At 38.5% G+C, this 26,376-nt stretch overlaps 1 pseudogene; it reads right to left on the reverse strand.

The window, feature by feature from the left end:
• Positions 1–6,175: 6,175 nt before the first annotated feature.
• Positions 6,176–26,376, reverse strand: part of LOC102499487 (protein FRG1 pseudogene) — a 37,863-nt pseudogene continuing 17,662 nt past the window's right edge.

Below are 26,376 nucleotides of genomic sequence, written 5' to 3' on the forward strand. Positions count from 1 at the left end.
GGGAAAGAGAAATTACTCCCCAATGGGGCATGGTAACACTGCAATCCCTTTTCCTCCCTTTATCCATCCCAGTGGGATTTGGGACATGTAAGCACATGGGCCCAGTGTGTTTTTCAAGTCTTCAGGGCTAGAATTCAAACCGTGGCCAGCCATGTGAGTTCTGGCTCCCTTAATCACTAGGCTATAGAGCCTACCCTTTTCTCCTGTGTCAACCTTTTTCAATGTCAACTTAACCAATGAAAGATTTTTGTGACTCAGAGAAAGGGAGTTCAAAAACAGTGAGAAGAGGTTGCTTACTATTGTGGATCATCATGGAACCAGTGCCTGAAAGGCTGGAGCACAGGCCCTACCCTGCCCCTGGAAAAAGTGCCCACAACTTATTTAGGGAAGACCATCTATACACACAACACACACACACACACTGCAATTTCAGAAAGAACCTGCAGTGAGCTCATCAGTTCAGACCCTCTTCTTGGACAGTACACAGTGTACTCTAGGCTCCCGGTTCAAGGGAAAGATGCCAGGGTTCAGGATGTTTAATATGACTCCTCTGTGGGGAGTTCCAAACTCTCATAACTAAATTCAGAGAAGTCTGATGTCATGCTAGTGGCGGGGGAATAACCCATATGCTGCAGGCTAACCATGTTACATCAAGTTTTTATTGCATGTAATTACATCTGTAGAGGGAGAAGGGGATGACTTGACTTGAGGCCTCATTAGTAATAACAGACTAAATTACAGGGATTTTTGCTGGAGAAGTTAACGGGTGCCTTTCCATGGATGATGCAAAAGAGATATTCTACAAAATGAGTCAGTTGGCAAATGTCGTTGGTTTGTCCTCAGTGATGAACAAATCATCCATCCCGTTTTGTTTTTCTCTTTTTATTTCATTGCTAGCACCTTAATTCAGCTCCTATTGACTCAATCTGGGAATATTACCATAGTCTTGCAAATGGTTTCCACACCTCTTGGAGTTTTCCTTTACAACCCAAAACACATGCTAAGGGTAGATTTTTGTAAACAAAAATCTCGACCTTTAGCTCTTCCACTCACCTACAGAAAATAGCTCACTCTCTCCTGGCATTCGTGGTGCTTGGCAGGCTGTCCTTGCTAAGCACATACTATCACTTCATACACAGATCTTCTAGTCTGGTCACACCAGACCTTCAGCTATTCTCCATGCATGTCTCCTGTTTAATTGCAATTGTCATATATTTTTTTAAATCCACCTCCAGTACTTGATACCCTTACATATCTAATCTTCTAGGCCCACTCATCTGGAAACTTGTTTGATGACAACTTGAGAAATGATGTCTCCCTCTTTCATGGAATCACTAGAGCACTCAGACAGACTTTATCCTAGGAAGGCAGTTAAACGTGCTTCTCAACCAGCATCTTACTGAAGGCCAGATTTGTTTCTATTTTATTCATCCTTTAACTCTCACAGTTTCTTACACAGAGTAAAAACTGGATAAATATATAATTTTATATATCAAACAAGTAAAGCCAAGCTCATCAATTAAACTGGTTCACATAAAACACAAGAGCAGGAAAAATGTATACATTACATATATAGCCAAAGTTAATAGTCCATCAACTTTTAGAGAATAAAACAATGTTAAGAAGTTGTTAGAAGTTTTCGGGTGGAAGTAAAGGGGTAAAGAGACAGTGTAAGTGGGACTAGCAGTTAGCATAATGGCTATGTCGCTGGATTCCCACATAGTTGACCACGGTTCGAGTCCCAGACCCGGTGGTTAAACTCACGCCGGGCGTGTGTGCGTGCGTGCCCAAGATCCTGAGAGGAGAATGGAGGAGAAGGGATTGCGGCGTGGCCATCCTCCCTGGGGGGTGATTTCTCACTTTCTGTCTCTCTGTCTCTCTCTGGCTTTCTGGAGAGAGCATGTGCCCTTTAGCAAAAACCTCTCCCCCCCCCCCCCACCCACACCCACACACAAAAAAACAAACACAAAAAAAAAAAAAAGAAACAATGTAAGTGAAGGTTCCAAAATCAAAGCAAGATTTTGCCAGAAAGGAAATCGCTTTGACGTGAAAGCTGTGCTGCCTGGCTACTCCGTGATCTCATGCAGTCCACACAACCACCTGTGTTAAGACACTGCCTGAGGCCCCACTGCATTACTGGAGCAGAGTCAGGACTCACATCCTAGCTTCGCAGCTCCCAAACCCAAGTAGTTTCCATGGTACTCTGCTTCCCCGGGCATCCAAACAACTCTCATTGTTATAGACACTTAGAAAATAGGGAAAAAAAGATAACTTTAATAATCAAGTAATATAAACCATATGTTCTTTGAATTTCTAGAAAAGCCTGACTAAACTTTCTTAGAGCACATCCCTTCTCCCTTCTTACTTTTGAGTCCATGAACTCTAACAAGGGGAGCACACAGCCCTTGCCAATTTTCACACTGTTCTCCTGATGGCTGTGTGCTTATTCTTACACTAATGGATTTGAACAGGACATATATGTGTGTGTGTGCGTGTGTGTATCTATTAACACATGTTTGCATACAGACACACACATATATGTGAATCGTGAAATCATTACCACTATCTTTCATTGTTGTGCAATATAAGAATATACTAAAGAAATGTAGGCATGGGGCCACCAAGTGGTATGGTGATTAAGGCACCAGATTCCCACATGGCTGATTGGGGTTTGAGTCCTGGACCCAGCAGCATGACAGTCACAACAAATAAAAAAGCAAGTATTAAGTGTTTTTTTTTTTTCAAAAAAGAAATGTAGGCACACTAAGAAAAAGGAAATTGTCTTCCTATATACACAGTGTGTCTGATTTGTTGTTGCCAAAGCCTACCATCTTTTCCATTACAGCAGACATTACATAAACAGCTACTTGCTAATAAACTAAAGAGAATGAGAAAGGGAGGAGGGGGCAAGGAAAGAAGAAAGGGCCACGCAGTCCCTAGTGTGTGCCTTTCAGGAGGTGATGCACATGACTTTCAATATTGACGTGGCTCTGTCACCATTAGGGACTTCTTGCTTTTATTTATTTATTTATTTATTTATTTATTTATTTATTTATTTTAAGTGTTTTTGTCAGAGGACAAGAGCAAGACAGAGTGGGAGAAGGAGAAAGCATCCCCCATCAGGAGTGGCCACACTGTTGTCCCTTTCCTTCCATTTCTCCATTCTATTGGGATTTTGAGCACACATGCACACTTGCCTGGTATGTTTCTCAAGCTGCTGGGTCTGGGTCTTGAATAGAGTGGTCAGCCGTGGGGGATCTGGCTTCCCTGGCTACCAGGCCATAGAGCCGGCCCAGCAATCTATGGCTTTACCACTTCCACACTAGTTTAAATATGTAGATAGGATTCCCAAAGACCGAACTAATGGGTTAAAATCAAGGAAATGTTAAGCAGGCACTGCACGGGTTCTCTCCATCACTGGGTTGACTGAATGTTGTTTCATCAGTCATTTATTTTAATGTCCTTTTGCACACATGGGCCAGTTCCCAAAGATAAACCCTTGATTGTGTTTCACCAAAATAACAAGATACTGGGTCATCAGAAAAGTCCCGATGTATTTTTCTATGCAAAAATGCGTCATGACTTTTCTGACAACCCAGTAGATAGAAAGCACCTAAGTAGAAACTTTTGCTTAAATTCAGTTATTTAAACAGAACAAAACAAAACAAAATTACTCCCCTCCCCCTACCAGGGGCTTAAAAAATACATTAGCACATGTGTGTGCATGCCACAAATTCTGACTGGAAGAGGAAACAAAGGAGAAAGGGTTATAGCATGAGCACAGCTCATGGGGTGGGGGGGGGAGTGATCTGTGTTTCTGTCTCTTTATCTCTCCCTGTATCCTTCTGTCTCTTTCTGGTGAGAGCACATGCCCTCTAGCCCCGCCTCCCCAAAAAAATTGAGGCCAGGAAGTGACACAGCAGTAACACAACTGGATCCACATGGGAAAGGTCCTAGGTTCATGTCCTGGACCATCCTTGTGAATGTATTGTGAATGTAAGACATGTATATGTATGCCTGTGATCTGAGTCAGCTGAAAGTGGGTGTGAATTGTGATGTGAACACTCTATTGGAAATACTGTCTTTCTGTATATATCTCTCTGTCTCTCTCTCTCTCTGTTTCTCTCATGGCAGAAATAAGCATATAAACTAACAGTAATAAATATTTAAAAGAAATCTGAGATGTATTAATTAGGAGAATGCTAGTTAACAGCATTTAGTAAGTACTTCCCACTTATAGAGGCTATTTGGGGAAGATGTCTCCAAAAAAGAAGACACACTTTGGGCCATCCAGGTGGAATGCTGGTTAAGGTAGCTGGATCCCACATGGCCAACTGTGCATTTTGAATTCTTGGCCCAAGTGGCTTAAAAAACATTCCAGATACATATGCATGCGTGCCTAAAAAATCCCAAGAGGAGAATGGAAGAGGACTGCAGCATGGTCATCTCCCCTGGGGATGACTTTTTCTCTCTTTTTCTTTCTTCCTCTGCAATGAGCACCCACACCATGTAGCAATTTTTTTTAAAAAAAGGGGGGGGAGGTGCAGAATGAGAGAGAAGACATATTTCTGCAAGATGCAAGACACAGTTACAGAGTAAGGTAAAAGGCACACCTTAGATGGTATCTTGTATTGCAGAATGGTCATCTCCCCTGGGGATGACTTTTTCTCTCTTTTTCTTTCTTCCTCTGCAATGAGCACCCACACCATGTAGCAATTTTTTTTAAAAAAAGGGGGGGGAGGTGCAGAATGAGAGAGAAGACATATTTCTGCAAGATGCAAGACACAGTTACAGAGTAAGGTAAAAGGCACACCTTAGATGGTATCTTGTATTTTTTTGTATAACTAACATTCTGCAGAGAGGTCAGGAGAGAAAGGATAAAAAGAACTAGAGTAGAAACGAACTTAAGGAACTGAGATTTGTGTGTTCCAATCCCAGATTTTACATCATATTTAGGTCATTACATGGTGTTGAGGCACATTGTCAGAGCGGTAAAACATGGCAGTGATGAGAACGGTACTAAGAGACTGGCATTCCTAGGCCAGCCAAGTTAAGTTCCTCGGTGTTCTCTTTCCTCATCTAAAGAGAATTATCTTGAATTTGGTCCTTTTACCATTTCCGTTCAGTGCTAATATTCTATGACAGTTGTCTATCTTGTTTTAAAATATTTTCTGTTACTCTGTCAGGTAGCCAGTTCCACAATTTATTAATACTTGATTCCTGATGTCTAACTGGAATCTCCCTTGATGCACTTTAATTTTTTTAGTCTGATTCTAGGCATAATTTCAGAAAAATAGAAATTAACTTGAGGATAAACACCATATGCCTGAAACAAAAAGTTCCCTTTTCTTTCATAAAAGTAATACATACTTACTTTGCAAAAAACTTGAGAATAAAGTAGAAGAGTATGGAAAATGAAATAATTGCTTATAGATCTACCTTAAGAACTATTAACTGCTTATAAATACATTTCCTTCCAATCTTTTATTTAGTATTTACTTATTTATTTGTAGTATCCAATCATGTCAAATATATATTGCGCCTAGATATTTTTTTAAAATAAAAAATGCCATGAGGATTTTTCCATCTCATTAAAAATTATTTAAACACATGTTTTGTTTTGTTTTTTTTTCCTTTGGAGAGGTTTTTGCTGTAGGGCGCGTGAGCTCTGCTGACACAAGTAGTATGCTATGATTAAATTTAAGCTTTTGCATGTGCAACATTTTACTTTTGTATGATTAATAATCAGATTATTTTTGTTGTATACTCATGATTGTATGTATACATTATATTTTCTTCTCACACTTGCCTATAACTTCCCACACTATTAAATACATAAAAAAATCTGAGATCTGTCTGGTTTTACTAATTATGCTCTCATGGGAGCCTTTTTAGTATCCTGGACTGATTTTACGTATCACTTTCTAGGACAGGTCACATCTGTTTAGTTTCTTTCATTGCAATCATTCTGGGAATTCTCTTCGCTTTTCTCATGTTCTACTCTGCTATTTTTCTGTTTTTTTTTATGCCTTGCTCTCTTTAGGTTTACTCCTTTATTAAATGAAGTACATCCTTCAAAGCTGAGTAAAGGTGCACAAGAGATAGAATTTTTTTTTTTATTTCACTGAAAATTTTATTCAGAAAAAAACAAACATAAGAAAAACAAAAATCCAGGTCATTTGCAGTATCTGTCAGCTTTCAATTCGGTTCTCCTGTCCAGAAGTGTCTCATGCAAAAATCCATCTTTCTGAGCCTTTTTAAGAATTTTACTGTCTTCTTTACTTATTTTAAGTTTGTGGTCTTGGAAGCTCTGAAATTTCTCTACCTAATTGATTTCACATTGTTTTTCATTTCCTTTGTCTTCTTCTGGGATGTCCTCCTTTTTCTTGGTTTCTCTTTCAGCACAGGATCTGACCTTTATCAATTCTTCTTCTCCTGCTGTTTTGTTTTTTGCTTCTATATCGCCTACTTCATTGCATCTATTAAAGCAGCTATTTGAGGCCAGTAAAGCCATTTTACCATCTTGAAAGACTGGTTCCCATTGTTCGTTTGGTCCAATTGCATCTGAACGCCTAACAGAATTTTATACCAAGATAGTTCCCATAGCCAGACTTCAGGGCAATTCTGGAATCAGACAATTTGACAGCAGTAAATTGCTCTGGAGGACTAGGGCCCTCATGAACTTCTTTTTTTTTTTGGAGAGGTTTTTGCTATAGGGCTGTGAGTTTGCCAGAAAGACAGACACAGACACAGCGAGACAAAAAGCACGAAATCACCCCCGACGGGGAACGGCCATGCCAGCAATCCCCTCTCCTCCTGGGACCGTGAGCACGCACGCACACGTGTCCGTGTCCAGTGTGAGTTCAAGCCACCGGGTCCGGGACTCAGACTGCGGTCAACTACATGGGAGTCCAGCGACATAGCCATTACGCTAACTACTGGTCCCTCATCAACTTCTTTATGTGGTACTCCCAGTGAAGAGACCATCGTCGAATGCGTGTATATAGGTTCCTTTATCCATTTCAATGGCTATAGTTCCTGAAATTTCACCAAAGTTTGTTACTGTTCCCCAGATTCCGACAGTATCAAGTTGGGTTTCTTCATCCTCTTCTCTTTCTCTTCTTCTCTTTGTTCTTTTTCTTCTTACCCTTCACCTTGGTTCCCTTGAACACGAGCTTGGTGGACTTCACGTAGGAGTACTCGGCCACGCTTCTGAGAAAGCTCTGGTAAGGCAGGGTGGGAGCCGGCTCAGCACAAAACGCCTCCATGCAGCAGGGCCGAGCTGCGGAAGCGCAGAGCTGGAGCAGCCAGGATTTCTTGAAGGCCTGTGCAGCCGCCAGAGCCAGAGCCTACAACAGGAACCCCTCTCCTCTTTGTCCTGGACATTAAGAATCCCCCATAGAGCACACCACTTCCTGTTTAAGAGAGAGAATTTTGAACCTTGACACATTTGAAAATGTCTTTATTTTCCTATTACATTAGCAGTGGATGGGAAGTTTGGTTAGAGATAGCATTTAAGGTTGAAAATCCTTCAGAACTTTGAGGACATTGCTTGATTGTTTTCTAATGTTGCTTTAAGTAGTCCAATGACATTCTAATTTTAGATTTTAAATGTGTCATCTTTTATTCTCCTTTGGAAATTTCTAGAATCTTCTCTTCTTTGCTGATATTTTGAAACTTAATGATGATATGCCTTGAAGTATTTTACATGTTTATTTATTCTTTCAGCTAGGTACTTGATGGGCTCTTTTATTATAGAAATTTATTTCTTCAGCTGTACATGTTTTTTTAAAAAATTATGTCTTTGCTAATTTATTCTCTCCTATTTGAAAGCTTTTTGCCAGATTCAGCAATGAAACAATATCCATTTTAATTAACTTTTTTTGATAGTGATTGTACATAATTTCTAAAGTCACTGCTAGTTTTTATTAAATAATATATGTATTTATTTACCTTGTACATAAGTCTTCCTTCCCTCTCCCTATGTTTTTACTACCTCCTTGAGGGCACCATAGATAAAAGATGTTGTGCATCTTTTTCAGCCACCTCTTGTTTCAGACATATATGTAGACATATATTTATAAAATATATTAATGGAATCATACTATACTTCTAACTTTGCAATTGGCTTTTTTTCACTTATCAATGGATCCTGGATAATTTCTCATATCTGCCACATATATGTTCCATGGTAATGTAGCACCACATTTGTTTATCAACTCTGTATCTATTAAGATATTTTAATTTTTCTTAATATTTAAGATCTGGTTACACATTTAAAATATTCAACTTTCTGAGAAATAGATGTGTGTATATATATATATATATATATTTTTTTTTTTTTTTCCCTTGGAGAGGTTTTTGCTATAGGGCGTGCGCACTTGCCAGGAAGACAGAGAGAGACAGAGAGAAAGTGAAAAATCACCCCCTGGGGGGATGATCACGTTGCAATCCCTGTTCCTCCATTCTCCTGTTGGGATATTGGGCATGCACACGCATGTACCCAGCATGAGTTTAAGACACCAGATCTGGGACTCAAATCGTGGTCGACTACATGGGAGTCCAGCGACATAGCCATTATGCCACTGCTGGTCCCATCTGAGTAATATTTTTATCATAAATTGTCATATATACTTTGATGGCCTATAGCCCTTAAGTTGACGTGTTACTCTTAGGTATGACTCAAATTTATTGTCCCTTCTATAGCTAAGAGATAGCAGAAAAGAATCAAAGACACCAGTGGTAAAAGAAGACAAATGTGGTTTACATGAAGCTTAGATTGATCTTGAAGAAACTGTACTGTGTACCAGGGGTGCAGCTCTGCCCTGTTGAAAAAGTGGCTTATCACAACCTTAACTTTACTTTGCTGGAGGCTGGCGATTCTGAATGTTTGTGTAATCTATGGTGTGCACAGTTCTCACCCCCCGCAAAGAGGTAATAAATATAACCATAATAATGGTAATAACATTCATAAGGTCCTTTAGATTTATATAGTTCTTTCAAATGCATTACCTCATTTGCATGCGTGATACATAATAACAACCATGCAACTTGTGTTCATGACCTCATCAGCTTCATACTTGTTAATACTTAGAGTTTGGAGTTGTTGGGGCCAATTTTCTAGTCAGGCAGATCTGGACTAATAAATTCCTTCTTTGTCACTGGCTTTGTAACTTTGGGCTATATAACTCAGCCTACGTTAGTTTCAGTTTTCCAAGTTAGCATTCATGCTATGTAATATTGTTGCTTTGATTAAATATGCAAAGCATCTAGCATAAAGCTCAATTATTTGAAGTGTGATAACTTAATCCGAATAGCTAAAGAAAATAGACCTATTTCTTTTCTTGTTTTCAGAGTCTACTTTTTTAAAGGTTTCTTTTTTAAAAAAAATTTAATCACTGTACATCTTTATAGTGTACTTTTTTTTTTCCTAGCATGAATACAGTGCATATTAGCCAAGTCAAAAGCATTACCATATACATTTTCCTCAAGAGATAACTTTTCATTTTTGTGTCTATTAAATGTTTTTTTCTTTTTCTCCTAAAAGTGTCTAGAGGCTTATGTTTATTTCACCAGGCCAGATAGAGAGCATGGGCAGTGAATGGAGCCCACTCTAATCTGGACTCTAGTGTGTTCAGGTGGTAAGGCTGCCTGGTATCAGAAATGACACAGTAATTAGTGTGGTGCATCTACTCATAACATTTCCCAGATTGGTGAGCTCCAAGTTTTAATCACAGACATCTGTAATTAGGGGTTTGGGTGACACAGGTTCTAACATAGCCTCACTTCATAGCTGATGGGTTGTAAATATTCTTTGGGGCCAGGTACTCACAGAGTTTTATCCCAGCAAGGGAAGTGTGATTCAGAACAGATGATTCACTTCTTGGGTAACTTGTATTTATAGTCACAAGATGCTCCTTAGCCCCCTTTGCACTGACACGTTTCTATGTCCTCTGCCCTTCTTTCAAAATAGTGTTATACCTGGCTCAATGAGAGAAAACAAAACCAAACAACTGAAATGACATTTCTGAGATAATAAGCCTTCAAGTTTACAGTAAGTAGAATGGTTATTGGCAAGAGCTGGTTATCTTGGGAATCATCTGTTGGTGGGAGCTATTCTTTAACATTATTTGATGATGCTGATTTCTAATTATTTCCTTCTGGAGAGTCAGGTGACAAGTCCAATAAAGTTTGGCTAAAAAGGCAAGAGAATAAAAGCCATTCTGACTGGCTTTATTAATAAAAGCCAAGTGTACAACCCAGCAGCTTTTAATGACCTACTGATGTACTCAAAATATACAATAATGATTTCCTTTAGTGCTTTAGATTTAAAGAAATAAATCTGCGGTATTAGCTAACTTTTATGTTTATTGTACATATAAGATGTTGTTAGATGATCAATTTTCTACCTTTTGCGCTAGAAAAATTACCGTAATTGAATTAAGTTTCTTTCAAATTAGAGTATGTCTATCATTAGGTAATACACAATGATTAAATGAGATAATATCCTTCATTGGTTATGAGTTTGGGCCTTTCTAAGGAAAATATCATGGCTGATAAGACCTCACTAAATAAACCTTATATCAATCTGCCATCCCACAGACTTCAAAAGTAGAAATATTATTGGCAGTAAACAGACTTAAAAAGTAGAAGTGTTATTGACAATAGAATAAAAAGTACAGCTCAAAGGCAGTTCAAATTGTTGTTTGCTGTTCTTTTTATTTAACTAATGTTTGCCTAATTTTATAAATTATATTATAAAAAAATTGAGTTTATAACAGTTTGTGGAGTTTGTTTACTGCACTAGCACCCCATTTATCTTGAAAAATATACACAAAGCTACTCCTCTTGACTCATCATTCACCTCTTCTGCACTTCTCTATATGACTGGGGTAAAAAGCATAAACATTATTTGCTTATAACATTAAAATATAGTCACTTCATACACTAGTAGAAAATTATAAAAACAAAGAGAAAGAAGGAAATTTATCATTTTTTCCAAACACTTTAATTATATTAACTTTAAACTTGTAGAGTATTACTTTTTGTCATGACTGATAAGAAGCAAATTCTTCAGATTATACTGGATTAGTTAGGGTGAGGCTGGAGCTCAACATATGAGAAGGAACGAGAGTAGAAAATGCTTGAGATAGATGAGGTCAATGAATGAAGAACAATGTTCTCTCCTGTTAGCTCCCAACTTCACAGATTCCAGACAGACTTTCATGTTCTCATTAAGAAAGGTCAACTAATTTCTTTTCCCACTGCAGATCAAACACTTATCTACTGACTATCATGTTAGAGATGATGTGTACTTAACCAAAAGACATGTGTGCTTCGCAATGTCTAGGTTCTTGGCATGGCTTTCAATCTCATGCAATCTGAGTTTTTGTTTTTGTTTCTTTTTCTTTTTTCTTTTTTTTTTTTTTTTTTTTGTATTTCATCTTTAACAATGTATTTCCTTCTGCCATCTGTGTTCTCTTTTTCTAGAACTCCTATTACTTAATTTTTAAAACATTTTCTTCTTTTATTTTGTTTCTCTTACACTTTCTGATATATTCTTCCTAACATTATCCTTTTGGCTACCCCTGCTATGTAGGAGTTTTTATGTTCTTATTTTTTCTTATGATATTCTCTGTTCTTTCTTCTTCAACAGCATCTCTTTTCTCATGAATTTACTATCATGTCTCTCTGAGACTCATACTTTTTAAAATAATTTCTTGAGATTTATTACTTTCCTTCATTTTCTTAGCTTTCTTACTTTCTGAACTTGGTCTGCTATAGCAAAGTACCATAGACTGAGTGACTTAAACAATAGAAATACAGTTGTAGAGGCTGTAAGTCCTAGATCAGGGCACCAGTACAGCCAAGTTCTGGTGAGAGACCTCTTTCTGAGAGAGTGCATATGTAATATTTTTACTGTATCCTCACATAGCAGAAAGAGAAAGATAGATCTCTCTGGTGTCTTTTTTGTAAGAGTACTAATCCCATTAATGAATGCTCCCCCCTTCTGTATCTTCCAAAGACTCTACTCCCTATTACCATCTTTTTGGAGATTAGAATTTCAATATATTCATTTTTAGGGCACGTAAATATTCAGTCTATTTTACTTCCTAACTTTCATTCTTCCTTTCTCCTGGTTTTGTTTGTTTGTTTGAGATCCTTTTTAATGTTATATCATTCCTCAGTATGGCTGGGATCCCTAGTTCTCTGATCATATTTAAGAATGGGGCACTAAAAATTAGGTTAAAAACAGAATGAAAATTACAAGGAAAATTCCAAGCAAGGGAAAATATTTGTTACATATGACAGAATAATGACCAATTCAATATTAATGTATCAAAACAGCAAGAAAAAATCAATACAAAAAGATAATTATTTAAATAAAAATGGAGCAATGCCATTTATAAACAGATTAAAAATAATACTTACTATGTATACATACATAGAAAAAACCCTACAGGATCTATGTAGACCACAGTTATTTATAGAAGATAAAAATTCAGATTATTTTTCTTTTTTAATATTTTTTATATTTTATGTTTTCTAGATTACTGACATAAACATTACACTCTGTGCATAATAAGGGCACTTGTCAAAAATGAGAGAGTAAAGTTGTGTTCAGAATCTCTGAGAATGTGTATGGGGGCCAGGTTTTTTCATCAGCAGGTTTTAGCGTACACTGATAAGATGGGAATCCATTGATTTCATGAGAGAACCCGTATACTAGTAGCTAGCAACATTCTGTGCCCATGTGTCTCTTACTATGAGGAGAAATCTTTCAATCCTATCATGGGGAAATTATAAAACTGGCATTCAATATTCCAAGAGCTAGGGGGTTTACAAGATTAGCCTTTCACTTAATTAGCCCATATCCTTTCTGGCACTCTCTTCCCTTTTCTGTACTGGTAGACAAGTACAGCCTTCCAGGTTAAATTTCTCCAGAAAAAATTCTCCAGTGACCAGGTGAAGGAGGGCATGTTAACTGGGGGTAAGGGATTAGAGAATTGGAAAGCTCACTGTTCCTTACACAGATTTTTAATCCTTATTTAAATCCCCCCTTCTTACAGCCTCACAAAACCTACTGCCTCAATTCTAAAGCTTTCCAGGGTTCTGCAAGACAAACGGACTTAATTCTTGTGCCTGCTTTCTCAACATTCTTTCTGGGCTCTGATTTTAATTACTTACCACTCATCCTCTGTTTCCAGATTCCAAAACTTTGTTGACATTTCTTACTTGGTGAAGTCATCTTTCCTGTTCTTTTCCTCTTTATTAATTTGTATCTTTCTCTCCCCCATCCCCATTCTCATCTCATTTTAATAAAATTTCAGAAGGAGCTGAGATAGATAAATATTTGCATTCAAACCACTACATGTAACAGGAAGTCTTGTAGATATTTATACATTTGATCTGATTCATAAATAACATTGGGTGCAGATGTCTCATATAAGAAGCTTCAAGGGTTTGGCAAATGCAAGTTGAGTGCTAACTTGGTGAAGAGGATACAGTAGATGTTACTTGCATTCACCTGACCTAGCCAGGCACTAGGACAAAAAAATACTTCTTCCCTGATTAGGCTAGCAATGGACACGAATAAACAAAAAGCAAGTGGCAATCACAATATGGCAATTTCTCTATAATAGAATGTTGTGCTTGGATAGGAAGGAAATTGCAGCTGTTCAGTACAGATGGCAAATAGCTGACTGCTTTTTAGCAGGAGTCAGTGAAATGTCTAAAGTGAATAGGCACATTGAGAGAGAGAAATGTGAACTTAGTTACTATTTCCCATCTTTTAAAAAGCCACGGTTAGTTCACATTTATTTTTTAAAAATTTATGAAAATTTCCCTTAGACCAGGTGGAATTCCCAAAAGTCAACTGGCTAAATGTGTTGTTCTCAGATGCACTTGGATTTGTCTAAGATTAGATTTTCCTGGAATTATAGTCATACCACCTGTTCCAAAAGTCTTCATTACCAAGGAATGATAATGAGGTCAGATGTCTACATATGTGTAGAAGTATGTTTTTATTTGCATGCGTGTCTGAACATAATGTTTACTAATATTTTCTGTGTTTACTTTGCCTGCAACCTAAAAAATTAGAAGTTTCTTAAGGACAGAGATAATATTGCATTTTTCAAAATTCTTATTTTCTCGTGGCATCTAACTCTTTACTAGACACATGGGATGGATTCAATAAATACTTGCTGATTTACTGTTGGACTGTGTGGTTGGAAAGGAATGTTTGAACTTCCAATAACACCAAGAGTACATCTGGGTTGATGTGACATAAACAAGTTGATTGAGGAAAATGTTGGTTAAGAATTATCAATGAAGCCAGCCGGGCACAAAAGAACAACTGTGAATGATTCCACTTATATGAAATACGTAAGGTAGTCAGATTTATACAGATAGAAAGGAGAATGATGGTTGCCAGGGGTAAGGAGCAAGTAGGAAGATGGAGAGTTAGTGGTTAAGGGATTTTGAGTTTCAGTTTGAGAAGATAAATACTTCTGGAAATGGATGGTGGTGATGTTGTATAACAATGCCCACAGAACTGTACACTTAAAATTAGTTAAATCGGTAAATTTTATATTATAGCATTTACCTACTATTTAAAAACGAATTGTCAGAAGCATCATCCATGGCTTAGGAAGTGTCCAGTACTTGGTATGTCTGGAATCCTAGAAAGATCACCCTTTGTTTATCAGAGCGGTTTCAGCCTCATGAGCCTCTAGGTCTTTGGATCAAATGTGCTGGACTGGTGAAAGGGAAATTTATGTCTAAATAAAACAAAATGGACTTCCCTCATGCCCTTTCCCTCCTCACTAGACCTTGGCTTGGGGACTAGGTATGAAGGACGTCCAAGCCCTTCAGGCCTGAAATCAGAGCCAAATACACTGTAAGTCACTTCTCATCTAAGAACTGGGTCTAAAAATACTCCTTTATTTCTAACCCTCAGGACAGAGTTAACATTAAATGCCTGTCATGGGAGGAAGGGCAATTTCCTTCCTCCTCAGAGGTGCCCACTTCATAATCTCTGGACCTATTTGGGGAGAGAGTGTTCTCTGAAGGCCAGTTTCTCTTCCTCTCTATTCAGATAACCCCTCCATGTTTTCTGGTCTCACCACTGTCCTGCCTCGGGGCAGGATGAGAGGGCAGTGACGTAATTGCACCCATTTTGGAGACCCTCAGAATAGCCCACTTTCTGTGGTATGCTGGTTTCTGACATTGCCCTGTGCTCCAAAGGTAGGTGATGGTGTTTGCCCTGGGGCTTGTTCTCCCCGTGTGTGTAAGGACATAGGATCCTTTTATCCCAAAGCAAGATCTGCCCCTCCATTCTATCTGCTTAAATTGGAATGGCTGGAGAACCCATCTTGTTCCAGGTCAGCTCTTCCAGCTTCCCTCCCAGCTTGCCTGACCCATAGTTGGTGAGATGCCAGGTTTGGTGTGAATTACAACCCCATCAGAATAGGTACCATGGAGGCTGCGTTTGGCTCCTAGAGCATCAGGGGACCATCTTCTAGTTCTCTCTACTCATTCCTCCAATCTCTTCCCACCCTTCAAATGTTATATTTTTGTAAAGTGAATGCGTTACTTTTTGGATAAGTATTTTCGAAGCTAGTATTTCTATTTCTTTTGAAATGTTAAATGTAAGGTTGTTTGGGACGGAGGGTGAAGTTAAAACCTTGATGATAATATGTCCTTAAGGTGGGTAAAGTTTCATTTTTACTTGTAGAGGTGGGTTTTTTTATATAATACAATTTAAAATGGAAATAAAAAATATGGAAAAATAGCTTTTGTACATTTCCTAGAGACTGTTCTCTGTCAATGTCATTCTTTCATTTAACCACTTTGGGGGAGATAAATTTAACAATGGATATTCTTTGAGACACTGCTTGCTGCTTATTTTTTTTTAGAATTATTTATTTAATTTTATTTATTCATTCATTTATTTTTCAATTTGATGAGAGAGAGAGAGAGGAAGTGAGAAAGCCAGCCACCAGGTCCAGGACTTGAACCCTGGTGGACCATGTGGGAGTGTCCAGTGTCTTAACCACCAGGCCACCTGCTGGTCCCAAGAGAAACTGATCACTGCTTGAGCTTTCTAGTAAGCTCCATCTGGGGAGTGATCTGAGTCACATTTGTACAAATGTGTTTGTTCTGTCTTGGCAGCCAAAGGTAGACTATTGGGTGGGAGATTGAAGGAAGCATACTTCTGCTATGGACCTTTTCGTGGTGGGGAAACCCTTGTTCTGATGCTATTTCAATCCATTATGATTTGGATAATGGTTTGTCCCCCAAAGGTTTATATTGGACACTAGTACATTAAAATGTTATAATCTCCAGAGATGTTGATCTCCAATGTAATGGCCTTAGAAGGCAGTGAGACTTTAGAGGTGAAATCTAGAGGTTGGTATCTGGATCATGGGGGCAACACTTTTATGAATAGATTCATGCTCTCTCTTGAGAGTAGAGTGAATTCTTTTTTTTTTTTCCTATTTTATTTATTTATTTATTTATTTTTCTTCTTTTTTTTTTTTTTTTGAGAGGATTTTTTGCTATAGGGCGCGTGCGCTCGCCAGACAGACAGAGAGAGACAGAGAGAAAGAAAGCAAGAAATCACCCCCCAGGGGGATGGCCATGCCACAATCCCTTTTCCTCCATTCTCCTCTCGGGATCTTGGGCACACATGCACACATGCTCGGCGTGAGTTTAAGCCACCAGGTCCGGGACTCGAACCACGGTCGACTACATGGGAATCCAGTGACATAGCCATTATGCTAACTGCTGCTGATCCCTATTTATTTATATATTAATTTTAGAGAGAGGTTTTTGCTATAGGGTGCATGCATTTTCCAGAGAGACAGAAAACAAGCAATCACCATCTGAGGGGATAGTCACACTGCAATCCTTTCTCTTCCATTCTCCTTTTGGGATTTTGGGCACACACACACATGCCTGCTGTGATCTTCAAGTCGCTGGGTCACAGACAGCCATGTGGAGAGAGCAGAATGAATTCTTGCTTTCCAGAGAAGGAGCTAGTGGGCTGTTAAAAAAAAAAGATGACCACTCCTAGGGCTCTCCATGTGTTTCTGCCAGCCATGTTGTGAAGTAGGACCAGAGATCAGTCAGATGTCAACCACATGCTCTTGGACTCCCCAGCCATCAGAAATGTAAACTGAATGAACCTCTGTTCTTTATAAATCACCCAGTCTCAGGTGTTTTTCTTTAGTAACACAGTATTAGGCTAAGGCATTTTCTAAGCCTCCAGACCTATCCTCCTTTCTCTTAAGATTTTGCATCCTTTGGAACATCCAAGAGCAGTGTGAGGCACTCAAGGGCACAACTCTGAGGAACTCAGAGATTTGCTATGTAGGTTGGGGCATGGCCTACATGTTCGTAGTCTGGAAGAATCAGCAGGAGATGTGCACTGTATCCTGAAGTCCTAGGAATTTCCCCAGCTTTGTTTTGGGAAATCACCCGTGGAACAGGGAAACAAGTGTAATCTGGGAGACCACTAGAAACTGCTTATAACGTAGCACTACATGGGGTGTATATCTAGAGCGACCTCAAGGAAAATACTGAATACCGGCAAAGAGGGAAGAAGAAATTTAAAGTCTGGAAGAGTATCGCATGGCTGACTAGAGGGAGGAGCAGGAGTCTAGACTACAAAAAACATAGGTGTTAGAGGCCCACAGTAGGTTTTGGTTGGGGGTGGAGTCGCTGGCAAAGTACACATGTTGTCTTAAAGTTGCCGGTAAAGATTAAAGAACAGGAAACAGAATGACAGAGATGGCAATCAAAAACTACCATGTGGCCACAGAGAGGCACAACATTGATGTAAAGGAGAAAGTTCACTTAGTAAACGAGATGTCTTATCTACGTAATACTAAACCTCGGCCTGCATGAACAATTTCAAGTTATTTATTCATTTTTTTCATGTTTCCTTTAGCTATACAGTGATACAGAGAAATAGCCAGGGAGATTTATATGGTAAGAAGAGAGAATGAAGAACTAGGATCCTCATTTCAAGATGATTCCCATTTCACTCGTTCTTTTTCTGAGTCTCATCTTTTCCTCTTATCTGCAAAATCTGATTAGCTAAAGGTCACTTCCTGGTTTCACATTGTTGCCAAAGTTCTTACTGATCTTCCTGCAGGGTCTGACTCCTCAGTGTTCTTGGCCTAACTGAATTTCCTCCAACAGTCTCCCTGTACCTTTTTTTTTTTTTTTTTTTATTTTTTTCTCAGAACATCCCCCAAAGCTTTATTCCCCCTCTCTTAACTTTCTGAGAACCTAAGCCTAAGGCCTTCCTTAGTAGGCTCTTTCTTCCATCAAAGAGGTGGGCAGGGGGTCCAATAAAAGAACATTTATTAGCAAATAATAAAGGAACATGGAGTCATTTCTGAAACATTTGCTTGGGAGCTAAAAATCAGCTATCTCATAAATGAAAGCTAAAGGACTCAAAGACCCCATTTTTTTAAATATCCTTTTATTTGAAGTCAGTTTGGAACTAGGGAGAGAGAGAGAAAAAAAGAATATCTAATTTTGTGAATCTCATTTTCAAATTCAAATCTCAAATGTTCCCTGAGGCAGTGCATTGCCAAGGCAGCACAGTGATGAGAACTTAATAAAAGACCCAGAAAGATCATAGATCACACTGGCCCGTCAGCTGTCATAGGTAAGGGAACAATAATGACATTATTCTAATATTTGGGATGTTCTTGGCTGGGTTTCATTCTCTGCAATGACAGCTACCCTGGCTTCAAACTTCATCATTGTCTACCATGAGCTCATCTGTGGTCTCTGGCTATTTCTGCCATACACTTTCTTCCTTCTGCCTCTGTTTAAAAAATATGTTTAACCACAAAATCTATGCATAGCAATGCCTTTATGTCATGACATCACTCATTTCCTATCCCAGGCTTTCCCTCTTTCCATCCCACTTTTTATGCCACCAGTTATCTTTATATAACAGAAATGTGGATCATATAAATGCCATCTATTGAGATTTTCTCTGGTTTCCCCATGCCTACAAGGACAGGCTAAACGCTTTGAGTGGCATACAAAGACTTTATAATATAAACACCTCACCTTCTGTCACTTTGACCCTGCCTTTCTTTGTCCCCAAGTCCCTACTTCTATGCCTCCACAATCCCAAACATTTGCAATTCTTGGATTTCTCTATGCCTTTGCCCATGCTTTTCTGAAATGCCCTTTATCTTATTTTTTTTTTTTTTTGCTAGCATAAAGATGGTTTGGTCTCTACAGCTTTCAAATGTCCTCATCTGGGAGTCTTTCCTAAATCCAGGCTGGAATTGTTCTACTCTGCAGTGATACGGGATCATACTGGAACTGTCTGTGTGTATGTCTTGGATCTACTCTTATTCCTCTGACTTAACCCGAAGACATACTAGACTGGGAATCCCTCACATTTACATTCTTTTTTTCTTTTCTTCTTTCATTTTTAAGTTTATTTATTTGTTCCATGGGTGGGAGAGACAGAGAGAAGAGAGACAGAATGACAGAGATACAGTGCCCCTGACATAGTCTCAACACCGTAATTCGCCCCAGATTCAGCCAACCCTGGATGGTACTCCAACACATGTGCCTGGTGTACCCAGGGAGATCCCCAGACTTCACAGGCCACTTTCCCAGAGGGGTCAGCCTCAAAGTGTCGTGTTTTCCCACTAAGTTCCCATCTAGCCCCTGCACTGCCTGTTTTTTTTACAGTGTCTGATGTCATGTGCTCAACAAATGTTAACTGAAAGAATGAATGAAGAAGGAGGGAGGGACGAAATCTACCTAAAGGGAGTGGATAAGCTAAGGACCATTTTCATCTGAGCAAAGATAGTCTTGGCATCCATAACCACACCAGGTACTAGGGCTATGCCCTTTCTTTCATCCACCAGAAGATCCCAGAAAGCATACTTGCAGAGAAGTGTCCATCATGGTTTCTTTTTTGGATGATTTCCTTTTTGCATTTCCTCATTGTTTCATAGGAGAAGAGCTGACATAAATGAAAGGAAGGACTTCCTGTGTGCACATCTAGTCTGACCTCAATTCCCTTGACGAGGCTGGATAACCTCCCCTCTTATTCCACAAACACCCATTCCAGAGATCTAGGATTCAGCAAGTATTCCTCTTTCCCCAAACACTACGTTCTGAGAAAGTCACCAAAACAAACTTATCATTCCTCCTCTGCCTGCTTCTGGGAGTATTAGTTAGCACAACTTTCTGGAAATAAATTTAGAAAACCATATTCGAAGTTTTCAAACTCTTCCACCCTTTGATCCACTCATCTCACTAAAGAGATGAGGAAAAAATACATGAGAGTACTTCAAAAAATTTGTGAAACATGAAATTAAAGAATGAGATTATTCTGATGAAAGAAAAAATTCAAAATGCAGGCATAATGCATTTTCCATGAGTTTTTTGAAGGATCCGGCAAATACATATAGTCATCTTCATTATTATTTATATCAGAAAAAGATTTAAAGGAATATCAGTTAATTATGAAACATATTAGTAAAAATTATATCTTAAAAAATGTTTAGTGGCATTACCAAAATGATTCATGTAGTTTGTTAATAATAATAATAATAAAAGCATGGGGCCAGCTCTGTGGCTTGGTGATTAAGGCAGTTGGATCCCATATAGTCAACCATGGAGTTTGAGTTCTGAACTCACTAGCTTGGGAAAAATGCTAGTTGTGTGCGTGCATGCCCGAAAGTCAGAAAGAAGGGAGAGATAGAAGAGAGAAGATTGTGGCATGACTATGACCATGGAGGTTGCTTTCTCCTCTCCTCCTCTCTTTCTGCCTCTCTCTAGTGAGTATACATGACCTCTAGCAAAAACAAACAAACAAAACCACCACTACCTACCAATTTTTCCATACTTAACAGCTCTCAATGTAAAGAAAAAAAAAAGAATAAAACACTTTTTCATCTTGACCCCAGAAATAACTACATCTTAAAAAAAAAAAGAAAAGAACCTCATCCTGAAGCAGGGAGGGCAGCACTTGCTCAGTTCGCTCAATTTAGCTCACAGGATTACAGGATTATTCTAAACTACCCTAGTCATACTGTCCCACATTTCTGCCTCCACACAAGGACTCTATGATTCCCTGGGGTGTTTCCTGGGGTGCATGTCACCCTGCTGGTTCTGCACAGCACTCTGCTACCTGCTGCCATACTTCTGAGCTTCCTGAGAGATGAAACACAGAATTAGATCTGGCCTGAATCAAATCTGCATTCCTGTTTCCAGGGTCCAGAAGAGACACTGCTGGGCCACTGACTTCTCAAATCCTTGGAAAGGAGTCTGCTCACTCTAGCTCTTCTTTGCCTTCCAGCATCAGGGAGTCCTTACTTTCTATCTCAGGAGCACAGGATGCACATGACACCTTAACACACCCCTCTGCATCTTACCACCCAAATCCTTCTCTAGGAGGAAAATAAAAAGCACAATAGATAAAAGGAAGAATTAATACTCTCACCCCTGTCTTTAGACTCTCCACTCTGAGACCTGGGTATTGTTCCCTGGTGTCTCTTTTCATGTTTTGGATTCTACCAGGTCCCTTTGCAAAGAGTGAGAGTGAAAATGAATCCATGGGATTCTGAAGATGCTTTCATCTCCCCCTGCCTACTCTCTTTCCATAGGAAAAACATCTAAGGATGATGACAATTGATTACCTAAACAGAAAAAAGGGTGGATATAGTTAAATGTAGATGCCCTGACCCAAGCTATATGCTGAAAGAAAAAATAAAGAATTCGTTCTGAATTCTTATTAGAGGGCAATGTCATAGGATAACCTTTATTTACTCTTCCCCAAGGCAGACACAGCTTAGAATCACGAGGTCCAGGGTCAGCACATAATGACTCTCTTTCCTTCCCACTATCTCTTATCCAGCAATTGGGGAATTCATTTGGGTCCTTTGCATTTCATGCTATTTTTTATAGTTTCCTCCCATCCTACAGCAAGACTTCTTAGGAAGCTTCCACAAAGAAAAATTGCTTCAAGTGCACTTCTTGATGTGCTTCCTTATCTGGTTACCTGCCTTTCTGTGCCCATTTTCTCCAGCTTGACAGACATTTTGTCACTAATTTCCTTTTTCTGAACACAGCTGCAACCACTTAGGTGGGCCATGCCACCAGATAGTATATTTTTGTCCCCAAGCTTGCAGAAGTTAGACTAACTCCATAATTGCTTACTTGGCAATAGCTCCAGGGAGTTCAGTGCATGTCCTTGGCCTCTGTCCTCTGCAGGTGAATAATAGTTATAGTAGAATAATGGAGTCAATTTGTCTTTTTATGCTGAGGTTCCTAGGAGTTGGGGCTGTCCAGCCAAGATGCATTCCATAGTAAACAGTGATCCCTGTCAACATCATCAGCTTTAGGGTGGAAAAAGAGACAAAGGATGGAGAAGATCTCCTCAGGGTATTGTGGGGACATTTAGAAGGGAAAATGTTCAAAGGAAAAGGCTTATCAGGTGATCAAATCTTGATGAAGGAGCAGCAGGTGGCATAGTGGTTAAGTTGCTAAACTCCCACATAGCTAAATATGGTTCAAGTCCTGGATCTGGCAGCTTGAACCTCACACTGTGTGTGTGTGTGTGTGTGTGTGTGTGTGTGTGTGTGTGTGTGTGTGTATGCCCCAACCCCCAGGAGGAGAATGGAGGAAAAGGAATTGCAATGAGGCCAAGCCCCCCAAGGGATGATTTCTCACTTTCTCTCTCACTATTTCTATCTGGTGAATGCACACATCAGATGGAAAAAAAACCTTAAAACAAATAAAGTTTTTTTATATGTAGATGGCAAGAAAGGTACTTGTGAGATGATGTGAGTGGGGGCAGGGACATCATATGTGTGTCTTGTCTTTGCAGAATTGTTCCCAATAGCTAAATCCTAAAGTGACCAGAGTGCAGTGATATTTCTGAGTTTATGTTCTTCAGAGCCGCTGCAGTTCATTGTTAGTATTTTCTATTCAACAGTAGAGCTAGAAGAATTAACTGGGATGTAATGAAATCATCTTTCAAAAACATAGGAAACCAGAACCAGATGGAGGTGCAGCAATTACACAACTAGACTTACATGGGAAAGGCCCCAAATTTGTAGCCTGGGGCCTCCCAGTACATGCCTAATCCAGAGTGGCTGAGGCTAGAGACAGACAGTGGCACGAAGACTCTGTTAGGGGATCCTGTCTCTCTCTCTCTCTCTCTTTAAATTTTTAACAACAACAACAAAAAACCTGAAGGAAACCATTTCCCATTGCCCCCATAAGGAGGGTAGCGACATCTATTTCTACAATCTATGCTTCTCAAAGGACATTTTTGGGAGTTACAGTTTGAGTTCTAATGCTTCTTCACACTTTCTCTGCGCCATGATGCCCAGTTCTGGAAACACAGGTACTCTGTAGCATCTGTTGGCTGAGCTGCTCATCTGTTTGAGGAAGCAACATGATTCCATTTGTTTGTCCTTGTCTTAGTAAATCATTTTGAAGCCCAGGATATTTTCAATTTATTATTTTTTTAATTAAATTAAATTTTTTTTTTTAAATAGAGAGTACATACACTTGCCAGTGAGAAGCTGAGAGACAGAGGGACTGGAGAAAGCTTCTCTCATGGGGAATACCCACACTGCAATTCCTTCTTCTATATCTGTCCTTGCTTTTGAGATTTGGGGCATGGGTACACACCCACCAGGCATGTTTCTCAGGTCACAGAGCCCAGAATTCAAACTACTGAGTTAGCCATATAGGTCTGACAGCCTTAACCAGAGAGATTTTTGCTACAGGGTGTGTGCACTCATTGGAGAGACAGAGAGAGAGACAGACACAAAAAGTGAGAAATCACCCCCTTGGGGTTATACTGCAATCCCTTCTCCTCTCAGGATCTTGGGCACGTATTCACACACACCCAGTGTGAGCTTTAAGCTGCCAGGTCTGGGACTCGAACCTTGGTCAACCACATGGGAGTCCAGTGACATATTCATTACACCATCCACTGGTCCCTCAAGCTCTTTCCTTAGGTCACTCATTATGTGATTATTACAAAAACATAAAATTGAATAACATAATTCTCAGACTCAAGTAGCTCTGAAATACTTGTCATCTTAAAAAATAAAAAACCTGATCCCAATTTTCCTCATAGTTATACCTACAGAGAAGATGAAAAGGGCTTTTAAGACACCATGTAACTAGAAATTTCCCATGGAGAGATTGACAGTATTTTGATCAGGGTTCCTACTAATTCAAACAATAACTTGCCATTGTATAGTACTCATTTGATTTCACAATACATCTTTCCATAGATTTTTGTAAACCTCAACCCTATATGCCTCTTTCTAAATGTAGTACTTGATTGTGTTTTGAGGCCTTCCTGCCATTCATTTCGTATGGTCATGTATTCACTTATTCATTCATTCATGATCTATAAGAATGTGTTTCTTTAAAAATTACATTTTCTACTAGTGAATCTTCACTATGGAGCATAACAATGAACATACCAAGCAAGATAAGGCACAGATATTTTATTTACATAATGACAAATGCCTAAGGATATCGTAGAAAATTCAAGTGTCTTTTTTTTCCAAAGGGAGAGTCCATGACTTGAAAGGATTGAGGATTACATTAAAGGAGTAAGAATAAGGCATAAGAATTCATTCTTACCTAGAAATGACAATGCTAATTCGTCTAGTGAAAGTACATTTTCTTGAACATATCAAAACTAAAATAAAATGATAATAGAATTGATATTTTAAATTGTTCTGAATGGTGTGGCCAATGTGATCATGATTAGAAATGATTATAAATAGAGGGGCTGGCAGGTGGCATGGTGGTTAAGTGGCTGACCATGGTTCCAGTCCCGTAACGGGTGGCTTGCTTTCTCAGTTTCTGGCTCTCTCTCACACACTGTGTCTCTCTCTGGCCAAATTAAAATAAATAAATAAATAAATAAATAAACAAACAAATGAATAAAGTTAAATAAAATAATTCTTTTTTAAAAAGAAATTATTATAAATAGAAAGGGTGGTTTGCTGTATTTAGTAAGTATCTTTGGGAAAATTATCTTTTCCCTTCCTCTGCCAAATTTACTTTAGAAAAATTAAAGTGCTAATTTTAACATGTGAAACATGAAAATATTATGAGGAATAGAGTCTTATTAATCTGATCTAAGACTGAGGAAATACATTCTAGGCTTAAAAGTTATGGTGAAAAGTCATATAGAAAAAATGCATTCATATATGTATATATAGATATGAATTATTTTATTTAACTTTAGTTACTTATTTATTTATTTTAATTTGGCCATATTGAGACAGAGAGAGAGATAGAAAGAGAGACAGAGAGAGGAAAAATGAGAAAGCAAGCCGCCAAGTCTGGGACTTGAACTATGTTCAGCCATGTGGGAGTTCAGCACCCTTGACTACCATGCCACCTGCTAGCCCTGCATTCATATATTTTAAAAATTATTAGAAAATTAAAAGGCAATCGACAGACAGGGAAATGATATGCAATGGCTTAACATCCTCAATGCATTAGAAAAGCATATGCAAATGAACAAATATCCTCAGACAGCATTGAAAGGTGGACAAAGAACATACACAGATGCGTCAATAAAAAAGAAGTATGAAAGGTTCATGAAACTTGCCATGTATCCTGTCAGGAGCAAAGAAAGAAATTAACAGGAAAACACACCGTGTAACATGTGGAAGAGTGATACTTATGTCAGAAGGGATCAGTGAGGCCAATGCTCTCAAATATGGCTAATATAAGTGTAGATAGAAATAGCCTTTCTAGAGAGCACTTGGTCATAGACATCAAGAATTTTTCGGTAAATGTTCCTTTTTTTGACCCAATGAGTACATTCCAAGATATATATTCTAATCAGGAATAAACTATTTCTCCAGAAAAATATTTATCTAGGCATGTAGAAATAATAGTAGACCCACCATAATATCTGACAATGGTAGAAGTATTAAACAGAGGATATTAGTGCATTGAAATATTATATAGCTATGAAAATGATGCTTGCAATGAACTGCTAATGACCTGAGGAAATTTCCATGCTAAAAGTGAAATGGACAGAAAGTGACATCTTATGGATGATATGGTAACAATTACATATGCCCACACATATGTATAGACACATATGATGGGAAGAAATGTTTGAAAAGTTAAAAATACCTTCAAGTTGTGAGATTATGAATCATTATTTTTATATCTTCATCTTTTCTATATTTTCCAAGTTTTAAAGCATTTACATTAGTTTTATAATCATATTTTAAAATTAATAACTTCGATTAATTTATTAATTCAATGATTCACAACCAGTTAATGGTTCTGATTGACAAATGCTTATAAAGTTCTTAACATATG

The sequence above is a fragment of the Tupaia chinensis genome, unplaced genomic scaffold (genome assembly GCF_000334495.1).
Source record: "Tupaia chinensis unplaced genomic scaffold, TupChi_1.0 Scaffold148108_1, whole genome shotgun sequence".
Taxonomy (NCBI): domain Eukaryota; kingdom Metazoa; phylum Chordata; class Mammalia; order Scandentia; family Tupaiidae; genus Tupaia; species Tupaia belangeri.